The 26,930-nt window shown below is 51.2% G+C and overlaps 1 protein-coding gene across 15 annotated transcripts in view; it reads right to left on the bottom strand.

Annotated features, from left to right (window-relative positions):
* The window catches only part of RIMBP2 (RIMS binding protein 2), a 136,086-nt gene that overhangs the window by 91,813 nt on the left and 17,343 nt on the right, over nucleotides 1–26,930 (bottom strand). For 12 of the 15 annotated variants that reach the window (XM_066260847.1, XM_066260840.1, XM_066260839.1 and 9 more), the window contains exon 2: nucleotides 14,113–14,247. The exons of 2 other annotated variants lie outside the window; for them this stretch is intronic. The gene's annotated coding sequence lies outside the window, so the exon portion shown is untranslated. Of the gene's footprint in view, nucleotides 1–14,112; nucleotides 14,248–19,332; nucleotides 19,407–26,930 lie in introns of those variants that run through there. One more of the 15 variants, XM_066260835.1, reaches the window with a different exon arrangement.

Below are 26,930 nucleotides of genomic sequence, written 5' to 3' on the forward strand. Positions count from 1 at the left end.
GTGACGGAATGGATGGACCACCACATAAACACCCCTCTGCAGGGGTAGCTTCCACTGAGATCCAGTCTGTGCCTCCGCACCTACACGAGTCTCCCCAACGCGCAGCCCAGGAACTCGTCGGCTCTCGGCTCCTCGCCGGTGCTCCCTGACCTGCCGGGGCATCGGGCTGTCCTGTGACTCTGCAGTCACCTCCCAGGAGCTTCTGGGAGTCATGTCCTCTGAGCTCCAGCACCCCCCGCGCCAGGCAGAGGCACGAGCCCACCCGCCACACGTCTTCCTTCACAGAACATGTCAGCACCCGCTCTCCTCTCTGGGAAAACGTCCCGGTCCAGGGTTTTCTCCTGCCATCAGACCTTTGTCAGGAACTTGTTTTGGTGTGAGGTCTGGAGAGGACGGTAACTGCCCATGTCACTCAGAGCTGTCAGGCAGGTACCATTTACAAAGTAGTCTTTCTTTCAGTATTGACTTGAAATAAAAATGTCAGATTTCAAATTCTTATGTGCGATAACAGTGATAACCCTTTATCATTAAAGCTGTACGGGCCCTGGCCAATTGGCTCAGTGGTAGAGCATCGACCTGGCGTGCGGAAGTCCCGGGTTCGATTCCTGGCCAGGGCACACAGGAGAGGCGCCCATCTGCTTCTCCACCCCTCCCCCTCTTCTTCCTCTCTGTCTCTCTCTTCCTCTCCTGCAGCCGAGGCTCCATTGGAGCAAAAGATGGCCCAGGCGCTGGGGATGGCTCCTTGGCCTCTGCCCCAGGCGCTAGAGTGGCTCTGGTCGCGACAGAGCGACGCCCCGGATGGGCAGAACATCGCCCCCTGGTGGGCGTGCCAGGTGGATCCCGGTCAGGTGCATGCGGGAGTCTGTCTGACTGCCTCCCCGTTTCCAGCTTCAGAAAAATAAAAAAAATAAATAAATAAATAAATAAAAAATAAAGCTGTACGGTGTTCAGGCCCCATAGTGAGCGCTGTGCACAAGCTTGGCACCATCACTGACCCGGTTTCAGCAACAAAGTCACCAACATGTGGACAGGCTAAATCCACAGTATTCAAACTGGGGTCCCCCAAGCCACCTATGGCACCGGACCTGAGTCCATCTATGAGGGACCCTCAGGGCAGGATGCACACCCCTATGTGACAGTCACGGATTTAAATAACCTGCCCAATGTCATGGCTGGTTGATAGAGTGGCACTTGACCCCAGTGGCTGTATTCCAGAAACACCACCAGCATCCCTTCCCGTAGAAACACAGGGCCACGTCCTGGTTTTCTGAGCAGAGCAGGGCAGAACGACCGCTGTGTTTGCTCTGACACGGGAGCCTCCTCCATGTTCTTGCTGATGTCTGAAAATCTCCAAATACCCCATGGCCCAACCCTCCGGCTTCTTACCAGTATTCTAAATATCATTATTTCCTCCATCAAACTGTAAACAGGGCCGGGAGAGCAATAGTAGTGACTATAATAATAATGATAACGTGAAGTGATACTTATGAAATATTAGTAACAGAAACAACCGTTGCTTGCTGAGTGTGCCTGCCTGCGGAAGAGTTTCGTATCCCACCTCCTCCACTCTGGTAACAGCTCGACCGGGAGGGTCCCCTTATCACTCCTCTCCCAGAGGAGAGACTGAGGCCAGGTACGTGCACAGGCAGGCCCAGGCCAACAGCTAATGCGGGGTGGAGCTGGGACGCATATCCTGGGGAGCTCCAGGGGGGGTGGGGGCAGGGCAGAGGGACGTTCAGATGGGCTCCCGCTGTCCCCACTGCCCTGTACCCAGGGAGAGACGCAGGACCAGCAGGGCTGCTCTCCCAGTGAACATTCCAGGCTGTCTCTGTGCCATGGTTCCCAAGCGTACGGGCACATAGGAGTCACTGGGGGTATTTTCAAACTCCCAAAAGTTGGGCCACACCCCAGAGCAACTCAGTCACCCTCCCAGGGGAGGGGAATGTGTCCTGCCGCCAGGTATGGGCGTGGTTAGGACCACTGTTCTCAGTTCAGCGTCTGGGAGGGGCTGGTGTTCTGACCGGGCCATACAAACCCGCTCAGCATTCCTCGTCTTTCCAGAAAATTCATGGAAGGGGGTTTGTGTGGAAGTATCTTCTCAGGGAGGGCAGTCCCACACCAAGGACAGAGGGTGTTCTCAGTAAAATAACCCGAGAGAGCTGTGTCTGTGATGAGTGTCCTCAGCCTGTCACCGAGCACCTGGCAGGCAGAAACCCACTTTGAAGGATGTCATCCCTACAACCTGGGCCGAAACTGAAGTCCAGCCACCCGCTGACAACTCACAAAACTGCTCCCAATTAGCCACCAGCATCTCGAAGACCAGGTGGCTGAGCCCCCCGTGAGAAGGCAGAGGCCAGACAGCCCCACAGCAGCGAGGACACACTGTGCCCTCTGCTGGGCCAGCGCCAGCGGGGCCCTACCACAAAGTGCTTCCAGAAAGACACCACTGAGACCCCCGACCACCTCCGGGCTTCCCACAGCCGTTCTCGTCCACGGCAGAGTCACAACCTGGCAGCTCAAGACGGATTAGAGGGGAGGCTAGAAGACCAAGAGGTTCACACCCGCCCAGTATGCAGACGAGACCCCTGCACTTCTCCCAGACACAGACGGATGGGTCTGTGCTCCTGGTGGAGGCCGGTGGCCTGCTGGGTACAGCCTGAGTCCCACTCCACTGCCCCTGTGACACTGCTCAAATAAGGCCATGTTAGATAGTCACCCAGGGAGGTCTAGAGCAGCAGACCCCACCTTCAATTTTACCCCACCTCTACCCCCGTGTCTATCCCCACAGTCCTGGCGGTTGTCTCCCTTCCACGGCCACAGCGTCTATGGGATCAGCCACCCCCCCCCCCCAGCTTCAGGAGTCAATCAAGCCGCTAGAATGCTGCTTCCTCCCCTCGACTTTAAGCCCTGCCAGCAACCTCACCACTGCTTCCTGCTTCTCTCCCCAAAGCTCACAAGCTACAGTCCCTTCCAGTCTTTTCCAAGTCCTAGCTGAGAGGGCTGCCTCCATGCCAGACCTGGCCCAGACTCAGCCCACGGTAGCCACTCCATCCCCTTGTCCAGTGGGGTGGTGTGTTTGGAATCAGGGTTCAGGCACCCCTCTTGCTGCCCAGGCTAGCTCTCAGTGGGTTCCAACCAGCAGGGAGAACCAAGCAACGATGGAGATCACGCACACAGCCGGTCCAAATCACCAGAACTCTTGTCCTCAGTGGAAATGGACAAACCTACCAGCTGCCAGAGCCCCAAGGCTACCCACTTGCACGGGGGCAGGGGCAGGGCGGGCTATGGAGAGAAGGGTACAGACCCCTGGCAAATGTAGTTATCTCCTCTATTCCTGTGGGACTGGCAGCCACTGGGCTGCGGCATATGCATCATGCTGAGAGCGAGCTGTGTCCGTAGATTAAAAATTGACTTGCTTTCCAGCCAGGTTTCCAGCTAGGTGCCTTAATTGAGTTTGGTTGTGAGTGGTACTGAGCTGCAGGCATCCTGGAGGCCAGCCTGGAGGAGGCCTCCTGCTTAGGGAGAGTTTTACAAGCTCTGTAATGAAGTTACCCTCCAGCCCACAAGCAACGCTTATCACCAGAGTCACTCTGAATCCACCTTGGGCTCTCCCGCATATGCAATTAGGAACGCAGTGACTGGTCTACTTCTCCAAAGACGCTCGCGTCTGAGAAGGGAAAGGCCAGAGGGTTTGATCCCACTGGGGGAAACCTACTCTAAAAGAGAGGCAATGATGAATTAAGTTAGTCATTTAATCGAGCAGCTACTGTATGTTCAGTATGCAAACACCTGTGACAATATCCCTCTAGAACAGGGGTCGGGAACCTATGGCTCACGAATCAGATGTGGCTCTTTTGATGGCTGCATCTGGCTCACAGACAAATCTTTAATAAAAAAAAATAATAACAAAAAATAATAATAATAACTTTAAAAATATAAAACATTCTCATGTATTGCAGTCCATTCATTTCCTACTGCTCACGTTCATGGTTGTGGGTAGGCCAATCACAGCTGTCCTCTGGGACAACACCAAATTTTTATTAGATAATGCATAATGTACACGGGTCGTTGTATGGCTCTCACAAAATTACATTTTAAAATATGTGGCGTTCATGGCTCTCTCGGCCAAAAAGTTTCCCTACTCCTGCTCTAGAAGCTTCTGGCGACCTTTATAGCTAATGGACTTGCAATGAGAAGCATTCAAGAGACAGCTCTTAATTAGCTCCACCCCAACCCAGATGCTGGCCGAGAAAGGTCTCCAGAGAGACCTCTCCTTACTTGAGGACTGTCTGCACAGTGCTGACCCCTGCACAAGGCACACCTGAGCACTGGCCCTCACCCTCGTCGGCACTCCTGCAATGGGTCTTACGCTGGCCCCTTCTGCACACGAGGAAATGGTCTCTCCTATCTGTCTCTCCCCACAGCCAGACCCCCCTCAACGGCTCAGCCTCAGTGTCCCAAAGGCACATTCAGGATCATGAGAGCCGGTGGCTCCAATCCCAGATGCACCCTCTGGAGTCCTGAGAATGTGGACATTAGGGTCCTCATTCCATTTGTGGTAAGGTGCCAGAGAACTGTAAAACAGTATTGGCAACGCCATTTTAAAGAGGAAAAGTCAGGCTTTCTGTCCTGTCCTTTCTTTGGAAAATGGAGGGAAAAGGATATAAAAATCTCCTGACTTACAAGGACAACTGGGTCATTTAGTTTTAGTTCTCTGAAAGGATTAAGTTTATCTGAAGAACTTCCTTTCCCTTTCAATAAGAGATAGAATTTACATATCACCCTACACTGATTTTAGTTCTCCCTCCCTTCCTGGAATCTTCTAGACCAGTGGTCCCCAACCTTTTTTGGGCCACGGACCGGTTTAATGTCAGAAAATATTTTCACAGATTGGCCTTCAGGGTGGCACGGATAAATGTATCATGTGACCGAGACAAGCGTCAAGAGTGAGTCTTAGACGAATGTAACAGAGGGAATCTGATCATTTAAAAAAAATAAACATCATTCAGACTTAAATATAAATAAAACGGAAATAATGTAAGTTATTTATTCTTTCTCTGTGGACCGGTACCGAATGGCCCACGGACCGCTACCGGTCTGTGGCCCGGGAGTTGGGGACCACTGCTCTAGGCCAGTGGTAGTCAACCTGGTCTCTACCGCCCACTATTGGGCATTCCAGCTTTCATAGTGGGCGGAAGTGGAGCAACCAAAGTATAAATTAAAGGATAGATTTAACTATAGTAAGTTGTTTTATAAAGATTTATTCTGCCAAACTACTTGGTAAGTCATTATTATTATATTATGTACTTTAACTTGGTGTAACTCTGCTTTATAAATTTTATAAAGTAAAGTTACTTCCCTACTTTATAAATCTCCATTACTGTGGAACCGGTGGGCGGTTAGAATTGTACTACTAACAGATATACAAAAGTGGGCGGTAGGTATAAAAAGGTTGACTACCCCTGCTCTAGGCAAAGGAGGAGAAATAGACACTAAGGTTTATGAATGTATTTTGATATGTAAAATGACATAACCATGTGTTATTTTGAAAGTTTTAATGTTTCTTAAATCCCCTAGACAAGCCATGGCCGGTTGGCTCAGCGGTAGAGCATCGCCCTGGCATGCGGGGGACCCAGGTTCGATTCCCAGCCAGGGCACATAGGAGAAGCGCCCATTTGCTTCTCCACCCCCCTCCCCTCCTTCCTCTCTGTCTCTCTCTTCCCCTCCCACAGCCAAGGCTCCATTGGAGCAAAGATGGCCCGGGCGCTGGGGATGGCTCCTTGGCCCCTGCCCCAGGCGCTAGAGTGGCTCTGATCGCAACAGAGCGACGCCCCGGAGGGGCAGAGCATCGCCCCCTGGCGGGCAGAGCGTCACCCCTGGTGGGCGTGCCGGGTGGATCCCAGTCGGGTGCATGCGAGAGTCTGTCTGACTGTCTCTCCCCGTTTCCAGCTTCAGAAAAAATACAAAAAAAAAAAAAATCCCCTAGACAAATGTATCTTATTAATGATTGTGTCATGCTGTCATGCCCCTCCAACCTGTGTGTGGTCAAAGGGTATATAACCAGCCTCTGAGATACATTTGGGGCTGCATGATTGGGTCAGATATTCCCCATGTTAGTCATATGCAGCCGGCATATTAATAAATCTCCTCCTTTTAATATAACCCTTTAAAATTCATCTGGACTTGGTGTCTCTATGTAAACCCGCAGAGGTGAGGTACGGTATTCTACAACATTTGGGGTAGGGTACTTTACAACACATTTAGGGGAGCTACAGGCAGCCAACTAGATGTTAACAGCTTTCTTGTTAATGAAGTTTCTGTTTTTTTAAGTTGCTTTGTGGGAAGCTACCTTCAAATTGTGGCACCAAATTGGCAAAACTGGGGGAATAAATGGCTTTTCAATGTATTGTAATCTTTTCACTCATTTATCCATTGGATCATCTAATTGTTTATGCAGGCAGCATAGCTGCTGCTATTGTCAGAGAGACATCCTAGGTCAGGGGTCCCCAAACTATGGCCCGCGGGCCGCATGCGGCCCCCTGAGGCCATTTATCCGGCCCCCACTGCACTTCCGGAAGGGGCACCTCTTTCATTGGTGGTCAGTGAGAGGAGCATAGTTCCCATTGAAATACTGGTCAGTTTGTTGATTTAAATTTACTTGTTCTTTATTTTAAATATTGTATTTGTTCCCGTTTTGTTTTTTTACTTTAAAATAAGATATGTGCAGTGTGCATAGGGATTTGTTCATAGTTTTTTTTTATAGTCTGGCCCTCCAACAGTCTGAGGGACAGTGAACTAACTGGCCCCCTGTGTAAAAAGTTTGGGGACCGCTGTCCTAGGTGCTGGAAAACAGTAAACAAGGCTAACTCCCTGCCGTCGGGAAGTACATCACAGTGAGTCATCCAGATCATAGACAGACAGACAACCACAGCTGCAGGCTGTCTAGAGAGCTTTTAAGATGCATTAAGATAATTGCATCACAAAACCAATCATCCCGACCAGGACTGAAATGCTGCTGTCTCTCTACAGTCTATGTCATCTTGGGCTTCTAAGATCCTCGGGAAACATACCCCTCAAATGCAAGGAAACCTACCACCCCCAGCTTAGAGTGGAGGCAGTGCGTCTGACTTGCCTACAGTAAACAAGGGGGGGTGGTAAAGTGGATTCAGAAAGCAGCAGCTCTGGATCAAGGGACCTGGGACACTTCCAGGTAAAACAGGAAGTGTGTGAGCACTTCTTTCCACAGTGACCAATTAGCACAGATCCCTGTCGTCATGGGAACCAGACATAGTCCACAGCCACAGGTTAAAAATTAAGCTCCACCTGTGGTCGCGTCCCCTTATCAATTTCTCTGCATCCAAAGCCTCATCCGCATGGGCAGCTGGCTGCCCTCTGCCCGTAACAGCTGCCACTGGTAAATGCCCTGTTGCCTGGTTACTAATTGGTGACACTGGACACGCTGACTGGACCGCATCAGGAGAGAGATGGCCCTGCAGAAAGCACGCTGTCCTTGACCTTCATGCCAGAGTGAACAAGGGGCCCCGCGGGCCAGCACTGTCCCCCGGGAGGCTCCTAGAGGCATAGAAGACCCCGCTCAGAGCTGCCTTGCCCGCCCACACAACGGGGCAGGAAAGGGGACAGGGAGGCTCTGGACCTGTGCCACGCAGGCCGGGAAGGGTCACAAGGGAGAACCCACTTGGGCCCCTCACCGGCTTCTGGTGTTTGACAACCTTGGTGCCCCTCGACTGGTAGATCACCCCCCACCTCTGCCTCCCTCTTCGCATGCATTTTCCCAGGCATATCCATCTCTCTGCCCAAACTCCTCCCTTTTTATAAGGACACCAGTCATATTGGTTGAGTCTCAGGGAATGACCTCATTTTGACTAGAGTGACTCTTTAAAGACCCTACCTCCACCCTGGCCGGTTGGCTCAGAGATAGAGCGTCGGCCTGGCGTGTGGGGGACCCGGGTTTGATTCCCGGCCAGGGCACAAAGGAGAAGCGCCCATTTGCTTCTCCAACCCCCTTCTCCTTCCTCTCTGTTGCTCTCTTCCCCTCCCGCAGCCAAGGCTCCATTGGAGCAAAGATGGCCCGGGCGCTGGGGATGGCTCCTTGGCCTCTGCCCCAGGCGCTAGAGTGGCTCTGGTCGCGGCAGAGCGACGCCCCGGAGGGGCAGAGCGTCGCCCCCTGGTGGGCAGAGCGTCGCCCCTGGTGGGCGTGCCGGGTGGATCCCGGTCGGGCGCATGCGGGAGTCTGTCTGATTGTCTCTCCCCGTTTCCAGCTTCAATAAAAAGAAAAAAAAAAAAAAGACCCTACCTCCAAATAAAGTCACACTCTGAGGTCCTGGGGGTCAGGACTCCAACCTTTTGTGGGAGCACAATTCACCTCTAACAGACTACAAAGGGACCCAGGGGGCCACTCCAGACACCCTGGCAAGCATCGGAAATCTGCAAATCCGAGCTCCTGCATGGCGAGGCCGGGTCCCCTGTCAGCACACCTGTTGTAAGGTTAGCAACACGCAGGCAAGCGATGTGCCTGAGATCCGGCAGGCTGGAGATACAAACATGCAGAACACACCTCCGATGGAGGGGCAGGTAAGCGCTCTCACGGTCCCCTGGGGAGCTAGGTCATTCTTTTGTGGGGAAGAAGAACCTTTGACGAACATGAAAATTCTTGATCCTCATCAGGGGCTTCAGGAAAAGGTGTACTACAAGATGGGTGTGGAGGTACCAGACTTCAGGTGGACACCCTCCATGAGTGAAAAGCAGGAAGCCCCAGCAAGGAGAGTTTTAAGTACTACCTGACATTTAGAGCCTCACTATAGACGTGTCAAGAAATAGAAAAATAGCAACAGATCTGTGAGCTCTAAGTACACAATGAAGGGGCCCTGGTTGTAACTGAAGCTAACACAGAGGAAACTGAGATTCTCAAAACATTGTTTGAGCTCCTGGATCAAACCATTCCTGAAGCTGGACAATCCCCTCTTCAGTTACACCAGCCAATGAACTCCCCTTTCTGCTGAAGCTAGTTTGAGCTGGGTTTTTGTCACCAGCAAGCTAAAGAGCCCTGAAAAACACACGAGCACAGGGCAGAGCAAGCCCAAAGACCTTTCCGAGAACACAGTAAGACCAGCAGCCCCAGGTGCCTGTTCCACAGAACAAAAAAAGAAAGTCAAGTGCATTCCAAGGTCTAGCTTGGCCAAGAGACAAGAGTAGAAAAGATACTGTGAAGACCCATCTGCCAGAGCCAATAGTCTGAGATTCTCAGCTGTTTCCAGAGCCCCTGCCAGCTGCACGTGCACTGCACCTTGCTTTTTCTGCCCTTGCTGCCCTAGCCTCATGGGTGCTTCCTGACAGGCTCAGGACAGCAACCATGACAGTGTAACTATAGCCACCATGAAGACTTTGATAACAGAGCCCGTTCCATCTTGACTTGTCTACTTAAAAAAAAAAAAAAAAAAAAAAAAAGGAACAAACAAAATGGAATTTAAAATACATAATTGCTTTAGTCGTGAAGGGTAATGACATTAAGAGCCATTTTAACCAGACATTTACACATAAATCACATTATGCCAGGACAGTCTGTCCTGAGACCCCGACCAGACATGAGCCCGGAACTTGGGGGCAGCCCCGTCTGACCACTGTCTCAGGCTTAGTCCTGCAGCCTGGGAAACGCCTGCAGCTCCCAAGCTGTATCTCAGGCTATTGGGGACTGGGTCTCCCCAAACACTACAAGTCTGTCATTTCTGTGTCTCAACTATTTACATCCTGTTTTCCTTAACCAAGCATGTGTGCTTTATGAACGTCAAAATAACAACAAAGGACACTTTATATCACTACCATGAAACCGCTGGTTAAAATGCTAGTTATAATCATTCTAATAAATCATTACATTTACTCCAGCTAATACATGAGTGTATCTGTGTCTATGCTGTCACCTGGAGGACACTCTGGAAATACTGGGTTGGTCAACGGATCAAGGCTCAAGGCAAAGCCAGGCTGACAGTCAGAAAATTCTCCACGGCAGTAGAGATGCGGCAATCTCTCTTTCTCTCTCTGGCTGTACTCACGGCTTGAATGTAACCATGTCTGCTCTGAGAGCTCTCGGCACTGAGTCAACATTCTTGCTGGCCAACGCCAGGAAGAAGGAACATTCGACTTATCTAGGAGGCAGATGGCATGGGTCAAAGTCCCAGGACACTGGTGGGTCCACTTCCTCCCACTGTCAATGATTCCTGGTTTCAACAAATATTGACTGAGCACCTATAAGGTGGTTAGACTACCCATGCGTGTGTGCACACACATACATTAACATATAGAGAAAAGTTCAGAAAGACCAAACTGATGACAGCAACTAGCTTGGTAGAAGAAAGAGTCAAAGACACTTGAGTTTTCACAAACTGAATGTATCATTTTTCGCCCCAGTAACGACAAATGAACTTGAAAAGGAGCAGAGCTGTGTCTGTGTGCATGTGGAGACATACACACATGAATGTGCACACACAAATGTGCACACACACAAATGTATACACACTAATACACACATCCCATCTCTGTACATTGACCTACTTCATAACATATGGAGACGTGTGTGTGGCTGCGTACCCATGGGAAGAGGTCTGGAAATCCTGAAAGGAAAATCCACACCGTTACTAGTGGTCACCAGCAGGGTTAGGCATAGGAAAGTGACACTGGCCACCTGAACTTCCTGCCTTGCATAGCCCTGAAGAAGGTGACTTCACTCACTCACCCTCTACTGCCCCTGACGTCTCACAAGGGAAAGGGATTTCAAAGACACTCACCCATAGCCTGACCAGGTGGTGGCGCAGTGGATAGAGCGTCGGACTGGGATGCGGAAGGACCCAGGTTCGAGACCCTGAGGTCGCCAGCTTGAGCACGGGCTCATCTGGCTTGAGCAAAGAGCTCACCAGCTTGGACCCAAGGTCGCTGGTTCCAGCAGGGGGTTACTCGGTCTGCTGAAGGCCCGTGGTCAAGGCACATGTGAGAAAGCAATCAATGAACAACTAAGAAGTCGCAATGCGCAATGAGAAACTGATGATTGATGCTTCTCATCTCTCTCCATTCCTGTCTGTCTGTCCCTGTCTATCTCTGCCTCTGTAAAAAAAAAAAAAGATACTCACCCATATTCACAAGCCTCTGTGAAAGTGCTACTGAGACAGAGCTTCTCCAACTCAGGTCTGTGAACAAACATCCTAACAGTCTAGTTGCACGGAGGGGCGTCTGCTGGAGGGACGGTGACCTCGTATTAGAAATAATGACCAGCACAGATATCTAAATAGAACGTTGCCCTCAGAGAGCTTAAACCCTGGCAACCATGCAGGCCAGCTGGAGGCAGACTGAACTTGCCTCGGATTGCAGAAACTCTCTGTGCCTCCTGAGTCAACCATGCAAGCCTCTGGTACTCACGGGCCAGGCCCCCCGTTTCCATAAGTCATGAGGCTCTGTTTCTGATTGCTTTCCCTTCGCATTGAAATAATTCATCCATTCCCTTCCAAAGTGAAAATAAAAGCTAAATTTAAATGTAATAACTTAATGATGCATCTGCAAAGCAGCCAACAATCTATCAAAAAAAATCAGCCCATTCCAAATATAGACAGAGTCCCACACATGCACATCATTCCTCTCTGCCGCTTTAACCCCAGAACGACCAAAACAAAAACATCAAGTAACCTGCTCTCAAGATCAACTTCCTGCACCCCCAAGAGAACAAAGCAACGTCTGTGGCCCTAGGCCATGGGGAGTAAATGAGCTGAAAAAATTACACTCAAGTAACGACCCACATCAGTCAGTGAGATGCTTCCTGTTTGAAAGTGTTCTTAATGACACAATTTGTCTGTTTGGGGCATGCAGATAAACAAATAAATTATATCCGTGGAGAACTGCTGCTGCTATGTTGGTAATGATGAAAGAGATGAGTTTTGGGGATATTTTCCAGGCACCGCCCTACCCCCAAGGATCCTGCCTTTACGGATTAAATGATAGGTTTTTGTGTTTGGGGTTTTGGTTGAAACTGAAAATAAATTGCTACCAAGTATATATCCTATGTCTGAAACAGCCTAGTTTCACACACAGAAAATGAACTCATAAATTAGAACTCACAGGAGTGTGAACTTAGTCTGCGGAACATATACTGGCTGAGGCCATTCTTACCATCACCATCACCACCACCATTCCCACTACCATTATCATCACAATCACCATCACCACTACCATCATCATCACCACCACCACCAAACCACCACCATCACCACCACCACCATCATCACCATCATCACCATCACTACCACCATCACCATCATCATCACCATCACCACTACCATCATCATCACCACCACCACCAATACCACCACCATCACCACCACCATCATCACCATCATCACCATCACTACCACCATCATCATCATCACCATCACCACTACCATCATCATCACCACCACCACCAACACCACCACTATCACCACCACCACCACCACCACCATCATCACCATCATCACCATCACCATCATCACCACCACCATCATCACCACCACCACCATCACCATCATCACCATCACCATCACCACCACCATCACCACCACCACCACCACCATCATCATCACCACCATCATCACTACCATCATCACCATCACCATCATGTTCACTGGAATATGAAACTCAGACCCATTTGTTTCTTTTTTTTTTTTAATTTTTTATTCAGAGACAGAGAGAGAGTCAGAGAGAGGGATAGATAGGGACAGACAGACAGGAACGGAGAGAGATGAGAAGCATCAATTATCAGTTTTTCATTGAGACACTTGAGTTGTTCATTGATTGCTTTCTCATATGTGCCTTGACCGTGGGCCTTCAGCAGACTGAGTAACCCCTTGCTTGAGCCAGCGACCTTGGGTCCAAGCCAGTGAGTTCTGCTCAAACCAGATGAGCCCGAGCTCAAGCTGGCGACCTTGGGGTCTCGAACCTGGGTCCTCGGCATCCCAGTCTGACGCTCTATCCACTGCACCACTGCCTGGTCAGGCAGACCCATTTGTTTCTATCAGGAATAACCTCCAGTGCCACACTCAGACAGCTGGTTCACTTTATGCTTTGTGTTCTAAATGTCTAACAACCACAGCCTACCCAGCCATTTGCCATGTGAAAACCTTTGGCAGAAAGAAGCGGCTATTGTTCTAACCACCTACAATCATCTCAGGATCACAGGGTGTGAAGGACTGCTCCGTGTTCTGATCATGCCTCCATACAGCAACCCACAAACCAAACATGCATAAAGAAACAAGGGAGGCAGCCCAGGTGTCACTCCTGAACTTTGGGCCCTGCCATCTGACTGCTGCTTTTCTCCATGTGTATGTGTAACTCAAACTCAAAAAACAGTTTCAGTGCAAAATGATATCCAAATCTTCCCCACAAATCTGAGGCCCTTTCCATCGCTTTCATCTTAGGCGAAATGACCCCTCCCTCCTACCACATCATCCATGCCAAAATCTGAACATCATGCTTGTCATGCCTTCCCACTTCTCTTCCCCTGTCCATCACAATGACTGACAGATCCAACAGCCCATTCATCTGCAATCTCATGAATGTCCTTCACTCTCATCACTAATACCCGATCCAAGCCTCCACTGCTACTCATCTGGACGGCATGTGGCCTCCTCACTCTCCCTGCTACCACACTTACCTCCATCTCTACACAAGTTTTGGAGTGATTGCTTTAGAAGGCAACTTTGGCCACGCCACTCTCCCACCTAAAATGTGTCATGACTGGCTGGCCATTGCTCTTCAAATTTACAATCAATATACTAACACAGCCAACAAGGCCCTAAACGAGCTTCCCTGTCCATCTCTCTCTGCCTCTGTGTACAGAAAACTGCTTTCCATGCATCTGGCTCCTTCTTGCCTCGGGGCCTTTGCACTGTCATCCCCCCATGACCCTACTCCCTCTACAACATCTGCTCTGGTCACCATGTTGCCCTCTCCAGCTAACTGACATACAGTTGACAGTTAACCATCACATGTTGAATAGACCACTAACAGTGAAGATACAGACATAGCCCTTGACAAACACGGGGCATAGCTCCTCAGAAGGAAGGAAAGACAACTTACCACAAAATTCCACGACTGGGTTCCTGGTCTCAGGACAGGAAGTGGGAAACTCCCAGGTGTGTATTCCCAACGTCGGGTCTGACCAAATGTGTCTTCTGGACCCACAGGCTTCAGGTATGATGGATCATTTCTAAACTGTAGGAAGAAGCATACCATCTCCAGTCATACAAGAACAGCCTCTGAGTTGGCTTTTCTGCTCTGTCACTCTCCGACATACCTAAGACACAGGAGACCTCAGGGACTGTGCTACCATTTCCCAGTTCTTAGCACCGAGGGCTGAGTAACAGAGCTGAGAGTGAACCATGGTCCCTGCCAGACACGGTTCTCTCCCTCCCTTCAACCAGATTTCCTGGTGTAGAACGTGCAGAACTACCCCCCCCCCCCCCGCTGCAGAGCTTCTGTGACCACCTGGGGTCTGCAAGTTGCTCAGCACACACACAAAGAGAGAGAGAGAGAGAGTGAGAGAGAGAGAGAGAAAGTTTGGCTCACTGCCCACCCTATCTCATTGTGACACGCAGCTGGCTGATGACAACGGTGGACAGAATATCCTTCACTGCATAAACATGACGGCCACGGATTCCCAGAAGTGTTACTACAGGTCCGATTGATGAATTCAGGACTGAAACCCAGTCCGAATGACCAAAATCCGATTTGTGTCAATAGAGTAAACATTTCCTGCCTACAAAGATCCTGGCAGTTGTCAGACACAAACACAAACAAGACTGAGTACTTCCAGGACTCGCAATCTGACGGGGAGGCCAGAACATCCATGTGTAATTGTAATTCGAGGTCAACTTTAATAAGATTTAGAGTGATGCGCAGAGGAGATGGGGAGGGACTGTCTAGACAGGGGACTGGAGGCTTATTTCCTGGAGACGGTTAATGACAGAGCTCAGGACCCAGGGGCAGCAGGTGGAGCTCCCAGCAGTCAAGCATCATACTGAAAAACAGAAACCAAGAGAGACCCTCTCTTCCTCCTTTCCCCCTCCCCCTGCACAAAGCAGGTAGTTGGGCCTTTCTCCACACCACCCTCAAACTGGGCAGCAGACTAGAGACATCATTTTTATAGAAAACAGTGATCCAAGAAAGTCTCCCACATGGTGACACTAGCAGCTGCCACAACAGAATCTCCAGTGTCCTTGCTGTTACCTTGACATGAGCCGCCATGGACAAGGCCCCCTGGCACCCATGGGATTGTCAAGACCTTGCTCCAAAACCAAACCACCAACTAGGATTACTGGTTACATTAAAAAAAAAGAAGAAGAAGAAAGAAGAAGAAGAAGATTAAAATCAAAGGATATAAAAGTGAAACCCAGAAGAGAGTGCAGCAATCAAAAGAAACTTGATGAGGACAAGAACAAGACGGTTGGAGAGGACAAAAGGAATTCATGTCGATAACCACAAAGTTGCTAAAATGAAGTTTAAATGGTAAGAGTGGAAGATAAAGTTAAGGAAATCACGCCAAGTGGAAGAAAGAAAGAGAGAGTGAGAGAGAGTGAAAGAGAGAGAGAGAGAGAGAGGGAAGGGAGGGAGGAAGGGAGGGAGGGAGGGAGGGAGGAAGGAAGGCTTTAAAGAACAAATCTGGGGCCCTGGCTGGTTGTCTCAGTGGTAGAGCGTCGGCCTGGCATGCGGGAGTCCCAGGTTCGATTCCGGGCCAGGGCACACAGGAGAAGCGCCCATCTGCTTCTCCCCCCCTACCCCTCTCCTTCCTCTCTGTCTCTCTCTTCCCCTCCCGCAGCCAAGGCTCCATTGGAGCAAAGTTGGCCCAGGTGCTGAGGATGGCTCTGTGGCCTCTGCCTTGGGCGCTAGAATGGCTCTGGTTGCAACAGAGCAACGCCCCAGATAGGCAGAGCATCGCTCCCTGGTGGGCATGCCGGGTGGATCCCGGTTGGGCGCATGCGGGAGTCTGTCTGACTGCCTCCCCGTTTCCAACTTCAGAAAAATACAAAAAAATAAAAAAAAATTTTTAAAAAGAACAAATCTGGGAGGTCTAACTTCTACTGATAAGATTTCCAAAGAGAGAAAATGTAGAGAAGGAAACTGTCAGTAAAAATAGAAGAACGTGTCCTAGATTAACAGACCGTATGAGAGCTCTGCAAAACAAGTACAAAAACAAACACAAAAAAAAAACCCACAAAAAATACTAAAAGTTGGCCCTGGCCGGTTGGCTCAGTGGTAGAGCGTTGGCCTGTCGTGCAGGAGTCCTGGGTTCGATTCCTGGCCAGGGCACACAGGAGAAGCGCCCATCTGCTTCTCCACCCCTCCCCCTCTCCTTCCTCTCTGTCTCTCTCTTCCCCTCCCACAGCTGAGGCTCCATTGGAGCAAAAAGATGGCCCGGGCGCTGGGGGTGGCTCCTTGGCCTCTGCCTCAGGCGCTAGAGTGGCTCTGGTCGCGACAGAGCTACGCCCCAGAGGGGCAGAGCATCGCCCCCTGGTGGGCGTGCCGGGTGGATCCCAGTCAGGCGTATGCAGGAGTCTGTCTGACTGCCTCCCTGTTTCCAGCTTCAGAAAAATACAAAAAACAAACAAACAAACAAACAAACAAAAAATACTAAAAGAGAAAGCCGGAGAATCTAAGAAACAGCACATCCAACAAAGCAGTGAAAGAGAACTTCCAGGGTGACAGTTGAGCCTCAGGCCTCGAGAAATCTGTCTGTAGCAAGAAGACAAGGCTATAAAAGTTAAGTATCTGATGGAAACGAAGACTCAAAAAGAAAAAGGTTTGATATAGAAAAGGCCCAGGAAAGAATTTTCAGCATGCGGATTGCATGGGGCACAATTGAAACTGAGGCAACTAATAACTCCAAAGAAAGAAAAAAGCCACTAACTGGTTCTACCGTTACCACGTTACCAACAGACACATAATAACGTAAACACTTGCTCACTTCACTAAAGCAGCAATTCACCTCCAGGTGTACTCAGGGCGGTGGGGTCTTCACCTACCACTGCACTTGCACATGGCGGGGCTGGCAGATTCTTTAAGGTAGGGCTCTCCTGTGCATTGTAGGGTGCTTAGCAGCAGCTCCAGTAGTAGCAATCAGACACCAGCAGCATGCACACCCAAGTCATAACAAAATGCCTCCTGACACAACCCCTGGGGGACAGGGTTGCCCCTGCTTGAGAATCATCTATCTACCATGACAGGGAGGACCTTTCTGACTGATGAAAACTGATCAGTCAGAAATAGCTGTGTACGCATTTCATTTAGGATTACTGAGGTCACTGAAAGAAGCTCACTAGAAGTGTTAAAAGTGGGTTAAAGGGACAACAGGCAGAAGACAACACCAGTAATGGCTGGTTCTATTACACACCCTCGGGCAATATTGATTTCTGCGCCATGCGCGTGTGTTTCAAACTTAAAAATCCACTTGGAGTGCAAAAGAAGGCAAGCTTCTGTCTACTTTGGGAATTCACCGAAGTCTTCGTGTATCAATCTTGTTACATGAATGCCCTCAATATGCTTGTCTTTCCTCTAAATCACATGAAACAGATAGCTTATTCCATAACATCATGGTTTGTAAAACCTATGCACCTCCTCAACTCCTCTGCTACACCACACTGCTCCACTCACTACCCTGCGAGAGTGACTATGACAAACCCTGAAAGGTGTGAGGCAGTCTCTATGCACATCCCAGGGGCCAAAAAGAGTGTGAGTCAAAGCACCCCCCCCCAGAAGAAGCCCAGCCAGCATGACATGTCCTGTGTCCTGACCACCTCCTCTGAATGTAAATCCCCCAAGACCCGATGGCCACCCACACATCATTTGTCCTAAGTAATCCCGTCTCTCAGAGAAAGTTAGGGATGCCACAAAAATAAAAATACAGAAAATGGTAACTGACAAGTTATGCTAATATTTTCTAATTCTATTAAAGAGAAAAAATATCTTAAGTAGGGCAATAATTCCCAGCTTCTCGATGCATTTAACAAATTTTGGTGCTCTCTGTATAGGATAAAAAAAAAATCACTTTTTTTTTTCCTTCATCTTTCTGGCTCTTGGTCTCTGCTTTTTCAAGCACTCTCCATTCTCGACTCTCTGCCCTACCCCCTGTCCACTCACGGTTGGGGCTCAATGGGTCTCATAACTCTCTGTCCCACCAGGCTGACTTGTTAATGGTTACAAAGCATGAAAAACAACTGCATATATTACAGGTGAAGTGTGGTGATGATTCGTTCAGAAGAGGTCCAGCAAGGCAATGCCTTTCTTGAGGGGAGGTGCATGATCCACTCCCGCTGCGCCCCAGTACCCCTTCATACAAGCTTCTCAACAGAGCCGCCTGGGCAGAGCAGGGGAACAAAGCAATCATTTACTGATGCCCATTCTGTATGCTGCCCTCAAACGCCAAGCCACCTAAAACTCTGCCCGAAGGCACTGGCCTGCAAACACATTCACCACTGAGCGCAAAGGAAATCCTTCTGCCCTGAGGAGCAGCCAGTCCTGCTACTTGTTGTCAGGGGCAGATTCAGTCTGCATCATCTAACCATCTACGACGATTCTCCCCACACAGAAAAAATAAGAAGGAACCCCCAGGTCTGACAGCCAGCATGGCCTCCTGACATTTTCACATCTGTGATTTCAACCAATCTTAGACTTAACACAAAAGAAGAATCTGATTCTATTTATCTGAAACCTTCATGGCATTAAACCCGGCCTTGTCGGCCAGGCTTAAAGAACTGGCAGACGCTGCCCAAAAATTGAACAGGAAGAAAGAGTTAAAACTTTCCACTGGAGAACGTCACAACTTTGAACCTATGCTGCTTCCACGCCACTACTGCGATGCTACAGTGAGCACCTCCAGACTCGGTGTCCCGAGGACGGAGACTTCCCAAGGGTGTCCAGCTGAATGGATGGACACTGGAGCCTCCCACCTGCACAGGAGAGACCTGTGCAGCCTTGGTCCCATGTGACACCCAGTGTAAGCGTCCTGTCACGTCCACCCAAGTAATGACCTCAGTGCAGGAGAACCTTCCTAGCCGGACATGGGGACGGACTCTGTACGTGCCCACAGGGTGATTCATGCCACAATCGCGACCCCAAGGCTCTGAAATCCTGCATTGTCACAAACTCCACAGCTGCAAAGGCCCCTCCCCTTGATCCGCAGGAGTAGTTTTCTCCACCCTCTGGCCAGCCGCCTCCAGGAAACTGACTTTCCTGCCTTTTGTCTAAGACCCACCCCCTTTACCCACCAGACTCTACCAGCCCCCGCCCAGAGTGGGTACTCACAAGATGCTGGGGTCGGTGCTCTGGGAGACCACAGGAACCAGCCCAGGCCACCCGGGCAGCACCAGCTTCCTGTCCCCAAGGACAGCAGCTCCCAGCCTCTGATGTCTGTGCCTGGAGGCAAGCGGGAAGGCTGTTTACTTATTCATACCCTGCCCCACCAGCCAGGAACTGCTTTGTGTCAGCTGAATAGGATGGGAACTCAATCCCCAACGCGGACTGCTCAGCACATGGCGTGTCCGTGTCCGTCACAGCGTCACCACGCACAGGAGAACACAGACGGCCCCAGAGTACTAGGGAAACAACCGTACCCTCCTTCCCTTAACCTGCCTGTGCCCTCTGACTGTCCCTAGCCCGGATGCACCCACCATGGGAGAAGAGGCAAGGTTCAGGCGGGGTTCCCTGGTCCCCTGGAAGGGCTGTGGGTGCTGAGGGCGAGAAGATGGAAATGTTTCAGAGTCAACAAGAAGCCTGGAGGGCCGAGGGGGCCAAGAGAGGTTCATCTGTGTCAGGGTTACGACGGCCTGTGCTTTATCTCAGTAACCATGGGGTCTCCACATGGGGCAGGGCGGCACTGAGGGAAAGAAGTCACGGGATGCAGAGAACAAGCTGACCCAGACTCAGAAGAACTGCATCAGGAGGTGGCTGCAGGGAACATGGCTGGAGGAGGTCATCTCTCTTCTTTTCATGGAGAATTTACTCACTGGCGGCTACCGGTGACCACCGTCAAAACCTCCCCCAGGAAGCCAGTGCCCCCACCTCTGCCTCCGCACGGGGTGGGACACGGCCATCATGTTCTGTGTGTCTTGCCAAGCACCCCACTGAGTGTGGAGCCAAAGCTGCCACTCAAACGTCTGTTGAAATAGCAAATGAACAAAGCCTTCACGACAAGTGTTGCTTCAGAAGGCGTACCAGTCAGGATGGGTCAGGTTATGCAGTGGTGACAGAGACCCCTCAGATATCTGGGGCATAAACAAAAGACAGGTTTGTGCCCCACTGAGGCTCAGTTGTGGAGGGTTGGCTCCAGCTCTGCTTACCCGTCCCCACTCTGGGCCCAGATGGATGGGGCCAGAAATTAGGAAGTGACCACAGTGCCTACACCACACAGACAGCTGCCCTGCTGGGCTGAGTCCTCACATGTTCACCCAGCCTTCTCCCTTCCTGTCCACGGGTCATGGTTCTGATGCCACCCCTTCCCCAGAGGCTGTCTCCAACCTCCCGGGCTAAAGCACGCAGCCCCTAACCATCTCCCACCAGACATTAACTGTTTATCATGAGCTGTCCCATTGGAAGGCACAGTCACTGAGAGCACAGCCCTGGCTCATTTCGATCCCCACCGTGCCCCGAGACCAGTGCCAGCCACACAGCAAATGCTCAATAAACCCTGGCTGAGCAAAAGAAGGAAGAAGGCAGCACACCACATCGGAGAAGCCAGAACGCTGGTGTAATTGCTTACAAAATTAGAGAGCTTGAGAAGCGCCCTTCCCAGAGAAAGTCATATAATATAAACTCTGATCCAGGGCAGCACAATGGGAGTGACATAATTAGAGTGTGGGCTTTCAGCCACACACAGGGAGTCCACGTCAGCCCCACACTGTGTGGTGTGGGTCCGGTTCAAGACCGATCCGGATGATGGACAGCATGAGGCAGAGCTGGGGTGCTGGCAGCAAATGTCCATTGGCTCTGTGCACCCAGTCCTGCTGCTCATGTAGCCACCTCCTGACTCCACAGGCACCTCCCGGGGCACAGCCCGTGAGAAAGGGCAGAGAGGCCACAGGGGCGGGCGCCTGGCCCTGCTGACATGGTAGACCTGAATGAGACGCAGGCCGTACTCCAGGGGAGACATCAGAGGCTGTGTGGCTGCAAAGGGGAGCCTGCTTTAAACTGTGGGCAGCACAGAGAAGGACAGATTAGGAGACACTGCCTTCAAGCTGAGGACAGTGAGTTCCTGGATCACACCAGGTCTGATGCTTCCCTGGCCTCTGGACCTTCAAGTGACATGAGTCTATTCGTCCCCATTTCAATACATCAGCCACTTGGAAGTGCCTTTTCTTTTCACGGAAAGATTCCCAAAGAACAGAAATCTGACTTGAAGAAGCTTCTCCATTTTGGCCTTCCTTGCCTAACGAGATGGATTCACTAGAGCTTCTTTCAAATGACTCAATAGCCTGGTTTGTATTCCAATGCTTTTAGAGCAAAAAGAAAACACTGCCACCAGCGAGGGACACTTCCTATTTCCCCACCCCACCCCCAGTGCCAGGAGCCCTGAACCACACCCACACTGAGGTGACTAAGTCCTTGGTCCTCTGCTCCTGGGGACCCATCCCTCCTGACCTCGAGGTGCTCTGTGAACAGGTGCTTTTCTGGCACCGGTCCAAGATCACAAGCACACCTCCGATCAGATGGCAGCGCCCTGGAGGTCTGGGGAGGTTTCCCAGTTTGAGCTTTAAACAGGGAGCACTGTCATGGCAGGGGTGCCTTGTTAAAAATACAACCGGATCAAGCTACATCTGGAGTGAGCCTTCAATGTCAGCTACAAGCAAACAGGAGAAAGCAGGCTCCACACTGAAATGACTTACTGGTGGTCATTCATTTATCTCTTACAGCAGGGGTCAGGAACCTTTTTGGCTGCAAGAGCCATGAATGCCACATATTTTAAAATGTAATTCCGTGAGAGCCATACAACGACCCGTGTACGTTAAGCATTAGCCAATAAAAATTTGGTGTTGTCCCGGAGGACAGCTGTGATTGGCTCCAGCCACCCGCAACCATGAACATGAGCGGTAGGAAATGAATGGATTGTAATTCATGAGAATGTTTTATATTTTTAACATTATTATTTTTTTATTAAAGATTTGTCTGCGAGCCAGGTGCAGTCATCAAAAGAGCCACATCTGGCTTGCGAGCCATAAGTTCCCGACCCCTGTCTTATAGTATCAGTGGGTGCCAGCGGTTCTTGCTGGTGGCAGCCTTCCTCTGCACGGCCACCTGGAGGCCCAGGTATGGCCCCTTCCCTCTGTGGCCCCCATGCTCTGGGGCCTCATGGGCCTCAGCACTCAGCATAGGTGGGGTAAGAAGGCTGTGCTGTGTCCACTTGGCACAGCCATCTGTGAATGGGAGCCAGGCTTCCTTTACCTGTGAGCTCGGCAGGGAAGCCATGGCACAGGGTGTACCAGGCACAGGGCATGCTAGGCGGGGCCTCCTGAGTCCCACAGGACCACCTGCCCAGAGGTCAGTTTCCTAACTCGGCTGAAAGTTTCCTAACCTGAAAACCATGTGGAAACATCATGCAGAGACAGATACTGACCTTGCATTAATCTCACTATCTGCAGACCCCTCTCTCCAATGCAGTGAGCAAGGAGAGGTAGGGTTGTTTTCTCAACTCATCACCACTTCTGCAGGGCGGGGGGCAGTGGGGGGGTGATGGTGACAGGGAGAGCTCTGTTCCTTCAGAACAAGCAGTGATGTGTGCAGCTCACATCTTGTGATGATGCAGGTCTGTCACCATGGCTCCGCCCTCCAGGAGCCAAGATGACTACACAAAAATGACAGTGTCAGCCAGGAAACAGAAGCAGCGTCCCCTGCACACACACACACACACACACACACACACACACACACACACGGCAGCACCAGCCCACCAGGCCCAGCCTGGAGGCAGGAAGAGCGCCCGTCTCAATCGGCCTGCACGTGGGACTGGACAGTCTAACGACCAAAGGGATCCTGCTCTGGGCCCAGGGACAAAGAGGGATCTTCACTGCCTGAGAAGTCAATGGCATCAACCTGCGATTTCGTCCAAGGGGACAGGGGCCAACAAGCTTGTGGAGAGGGTCTAGCAGGGGCGGAGACAGCAAATAAGAAAGCTTTATTTTATTAGGCTCAGGAGTCCCCTTGTTCAAACTATTAGCTTTAATTGTCTTGTGAAGTGCATGATTTCCAGCCTCTGATGTTACTGTGCAGTAGCTGCCCAGGGTGTTTCTTTTAAAATGTCCCTTTGATATCTATTTTATCTTGCTTTGCCTATGCCCGTGCTGAGAACAGTCCAAACCAGAGACCGGGTAGCTGGATGTGCGGACAGACTGAGGGGCAGAGTGTGTGCCTGAGGCTGAGCCCCCAGACACTGAACTTTTCTGCTCTGGCCTCCCAGCATGAGTCAAGAGCCCCAGCAGCCTGGGGGGTGGCCTGCAGTCTGACTTCAATGGTTCTCCAGTCCTGCTTCAGGGGCCGACTAGAGGCCTCTGGTTCTGAGATGTGACAAGCACCTAGCTCCATGGGCAAGAATGCAAATTCCACTGTCCATGTGTATGTATTTACAGGAAATGCAAAAAAGCCTGGTGTCTTCTCTACTCTGCGCTGGGAGAAAACACAGTCATTTCAATGACGAAGGAAAGGAAACAAGTTTGAAAAGAAAGGGGACCAGGAGAATCATATTTCACTGAGTAAATTGACAAAAGGTCAAAAAGCTTGATCTCTGCCACTGCGGTGCTCCAGTCCGAAAACTGAACCACCATTTAAATATTTATAGGCAGGAGCCTGACCAGCAGTGACGGTTGTTGAATGCACGTGGCTGCCAGGCTGGGATCAGTTCACAGGCAGTCATGAGGTTCCCTTCTGAGAGGGCTCGTGGTCAGGGCGAGGCCACCACTGCTCCTGAGGAAGGTCCTGCTCCTGCCACTCGGGCAGGACCCGTGCCACTGCGTTCCGGACGCCCACGGCGCCTCATTCAATCAACGAGAGTACATACATGCTGGGCAGGACTGTTGATGGAAATGAGAAACTGTTTTCCATCAGCAGCGAGTCTGAGGGGGGGCTAAGCAGCATGTGGGAGGGAAGAAGGGAGGGAGGGAGGCCAAGTGGCACAGGGTGGCGCTCACAGTCACGTGATGTGGAGGAAGCAGGCCTTCCCTTCCAAGGAGGAGACCTTAAACCCCAGCGAGCACAGTGCCGGTTCTTCAGATGCCCTCTCTCCCCTCCGCCCTATGGGTGAAAAGGGAGCTCAGAGCTGCACCCTAAGCTAAGCAAGAACTCACACTTAGAGAGCTTTAATAGCAAATCCTACACGGAGCAGTAGTGGTGGGGGGGATGTCAAAACACAGAGGCCAGCATGGCAGGGATGGATGAAGCGGGAGGTGGGATGGGGGTGGAAATCTAAATGGCTGACTGGGGCCAAGCGGAATGATTTTTTTTTTTTTTAAGAAAACTGTCAGGTGTTTGGAATAGTATGGGAAATGTTTGTACTTTTGGTTCTGGACATGGGCAACAAATTCAAAATTGAGAACATATGTCTGCAGGCCTTCTCAGGGCATTTAGATCAACACTTTGTGACCTTTGCCCTTTTCCTTCCCACTTGCCTTCATGTCCTTCCTCTCACTTAGGGGCTTGTTCTTCCCCCAGAAAAGCAAGGAAGTCCCCAATATTCGGGCAGGCCCTCTCAGAAGGGGAGCAGAGGAATGGCTCCTGCTAGGGAAACAGAGTCAGACCACTCCCGCTGATCTTCCTGGAGCGACGCCATTTGGGCTCCATTGTCCCAGCAGCCACTAACCTGCTCCCTGTCTGGGTTCCCAAGGACCTGCAGGAACTGCTGTGGGCAGAGGAGGTGGGGCCCGACCACAGCCCACCTGCGTCCCTGTCCTGTATCTGGGGCCAGCTGGGAGCTCTCCGGAAGATGGTCCCCACCCGCCTGGAGCAGGCACCCCTCTTTGTCTCAGACTCAGAGAGGCCAAAAGCCCAAGTGGTGAACCCCTAAATAAGCAATCAAATGCCCCACACAGGTGCCCAGCTGGAACTGAGGGGCAGGGAAGAGAGGGGCATGACCCCAGTGATGCCCACAAACTCCGGTAGCCCAGCGTTCATGAGCCCCAAGCCGTGGCAGCGCCCCTCAGTGCACAGTGCATCTGCGGGAAGGTGGGTCGCTTGCCCATGGAAGAGCCCCTTGTTCATGGTGAGGACATGGCCAGACACAGGAGCCTGCCTCTTGGGATAAATCGGGAGGGCAGGGCCATGTCTCTGCAGGGCCATGTCTCTGCAGACCCGGGCACGCAGAGCCGATCTGCAAGGCTGGACGAGCCAGGCACCGGGGTGACGTGTCCCTAACATCGGCATGCTCACCCCTAACCTTCAGTTGCTTTATTATCGCCAGAGGCTATTTTAAATTAGGATAAAATACAACGTAAAATTTATGGTGTTAAAGTGTGCAGTGTTGTGGCGTTGGGTCCAGGCACAATACTGAAGAGCACCACCACTGTGTGGTTTCAGAATGTTTCCAAATAGAAACCACACCCCTACCAGCCATCATTCCCTCCCCCCTCTGGCCAGCCACCCCCACTGCCTGCCCAGCTCCTGGCTGCCACCCATCCACTTCTAAGTCTGGTTTCGCCTGTTCTGGACATTTCATGTAAGTGGACCTTTTGTGCCTGGCTTCTCTCACTCAGCATCATGGTCTCAAGGTCCATCCACATTGGAGCAGGGGTCAGTGTTCCCTCCCTCTTCATGGCCGCATAATATTCCAGGGTGTGGGTGGACCACGTGATGTTTATCCCTGCCACCACAGACAGGCATGCAGCAGACTTTTGCACATGCGCTCGTTCAGTCATCTAGACGGGTTGAGACTATTATCGCACTTCACAGATTCTATAAGTAAGGATAAGAGTACCGCGAGAAGATCACTGCTCTAGAGGCACCGGCTCTAATGGGGCAGACCCAGGTTGGACCTAAGTCTTCTTGAAACGCCACCCTGCTCGCACCAGACCGCTGCCTCCATTCTTGATTTCGTTAGCCCAACCTCAGGGAACGAAGGCTGGGCTGACGCCTCACGCTGTTTGCTCGTCCTCAGCTCTGGGTCCCCTGCCCGGAGGTTCCCTGACCCCAGCATCCCACTGCCCCATCACCTTGCCCCGAGGGGCATGCCTCTCTCCACGTGCAGCAGCAGAACTGCCTTCTGCAGGACCGGCTGCTCCTTGGCCAAATCCCTTTCTCTGCCCTGTGACCTCCCCAACCCCACCTCTCACTGCCGCACCAGCAGCCTGTGCACACCACACCTTTATCCTTCACGCCATTCTGACATCTACCCTGAGCCCTCACACTTCTCCCCAACACTTCCCTCTGAGAGCGTACCCATCAGATTGGTTTCGGCCAAGTGTCACAGGACACCTGTGCCTCCGTCAGTGATGAGCTGAGCTACTGTCCCCTGTGACGCTGGAACACAACACAGGCCAGCATGATGGGCCAGCTTTGCTCCTTCCCCAGGCCCTGAGCTGTGGCCAGTGCCCCCGGTGCCGCCACAAACATCCTTCTGAAAATGGGCCGGCCTCCAGTGAATGTCCTCTGGCCTTCTGTCTGACCTGAATCCCTCTCCCCGCACCTGCGCTTTCTGGTCTTGTCTGCTCCTCCCTGTATGAGAAGCCTGTGTGGCATACCTCAGAGATGTTCCAGACCCCCAGTCAGCACACCTGCCCACCCACAGTGGCCCCTGGCTACTCCCCGGTCCCCACCCGATGAAGTTTCTCCTCACAAGGACCAGGTTTCTTATGTATTTGACACTCAGCTACTCTGTGTCAATGGGGTCAAGGCAGTGGTTAGCACACATCTCTGTTGCACACCAT

Source organism: Saccopteryx bilineata, chromosome 2 (genome assembly GCF_036850765.1).
Source record: "Saccopteryx bilineata isolate mSacBil1 chromosome 2, mSacBil1_pri_phased_curated, whole genome shotgun sequence".
NCBI lineage: Eukaryota > Metazoa > Chordata > Mammalia > Chiroptera > Emballonuridae > Saccopteryx > Saccopteryx bilineata.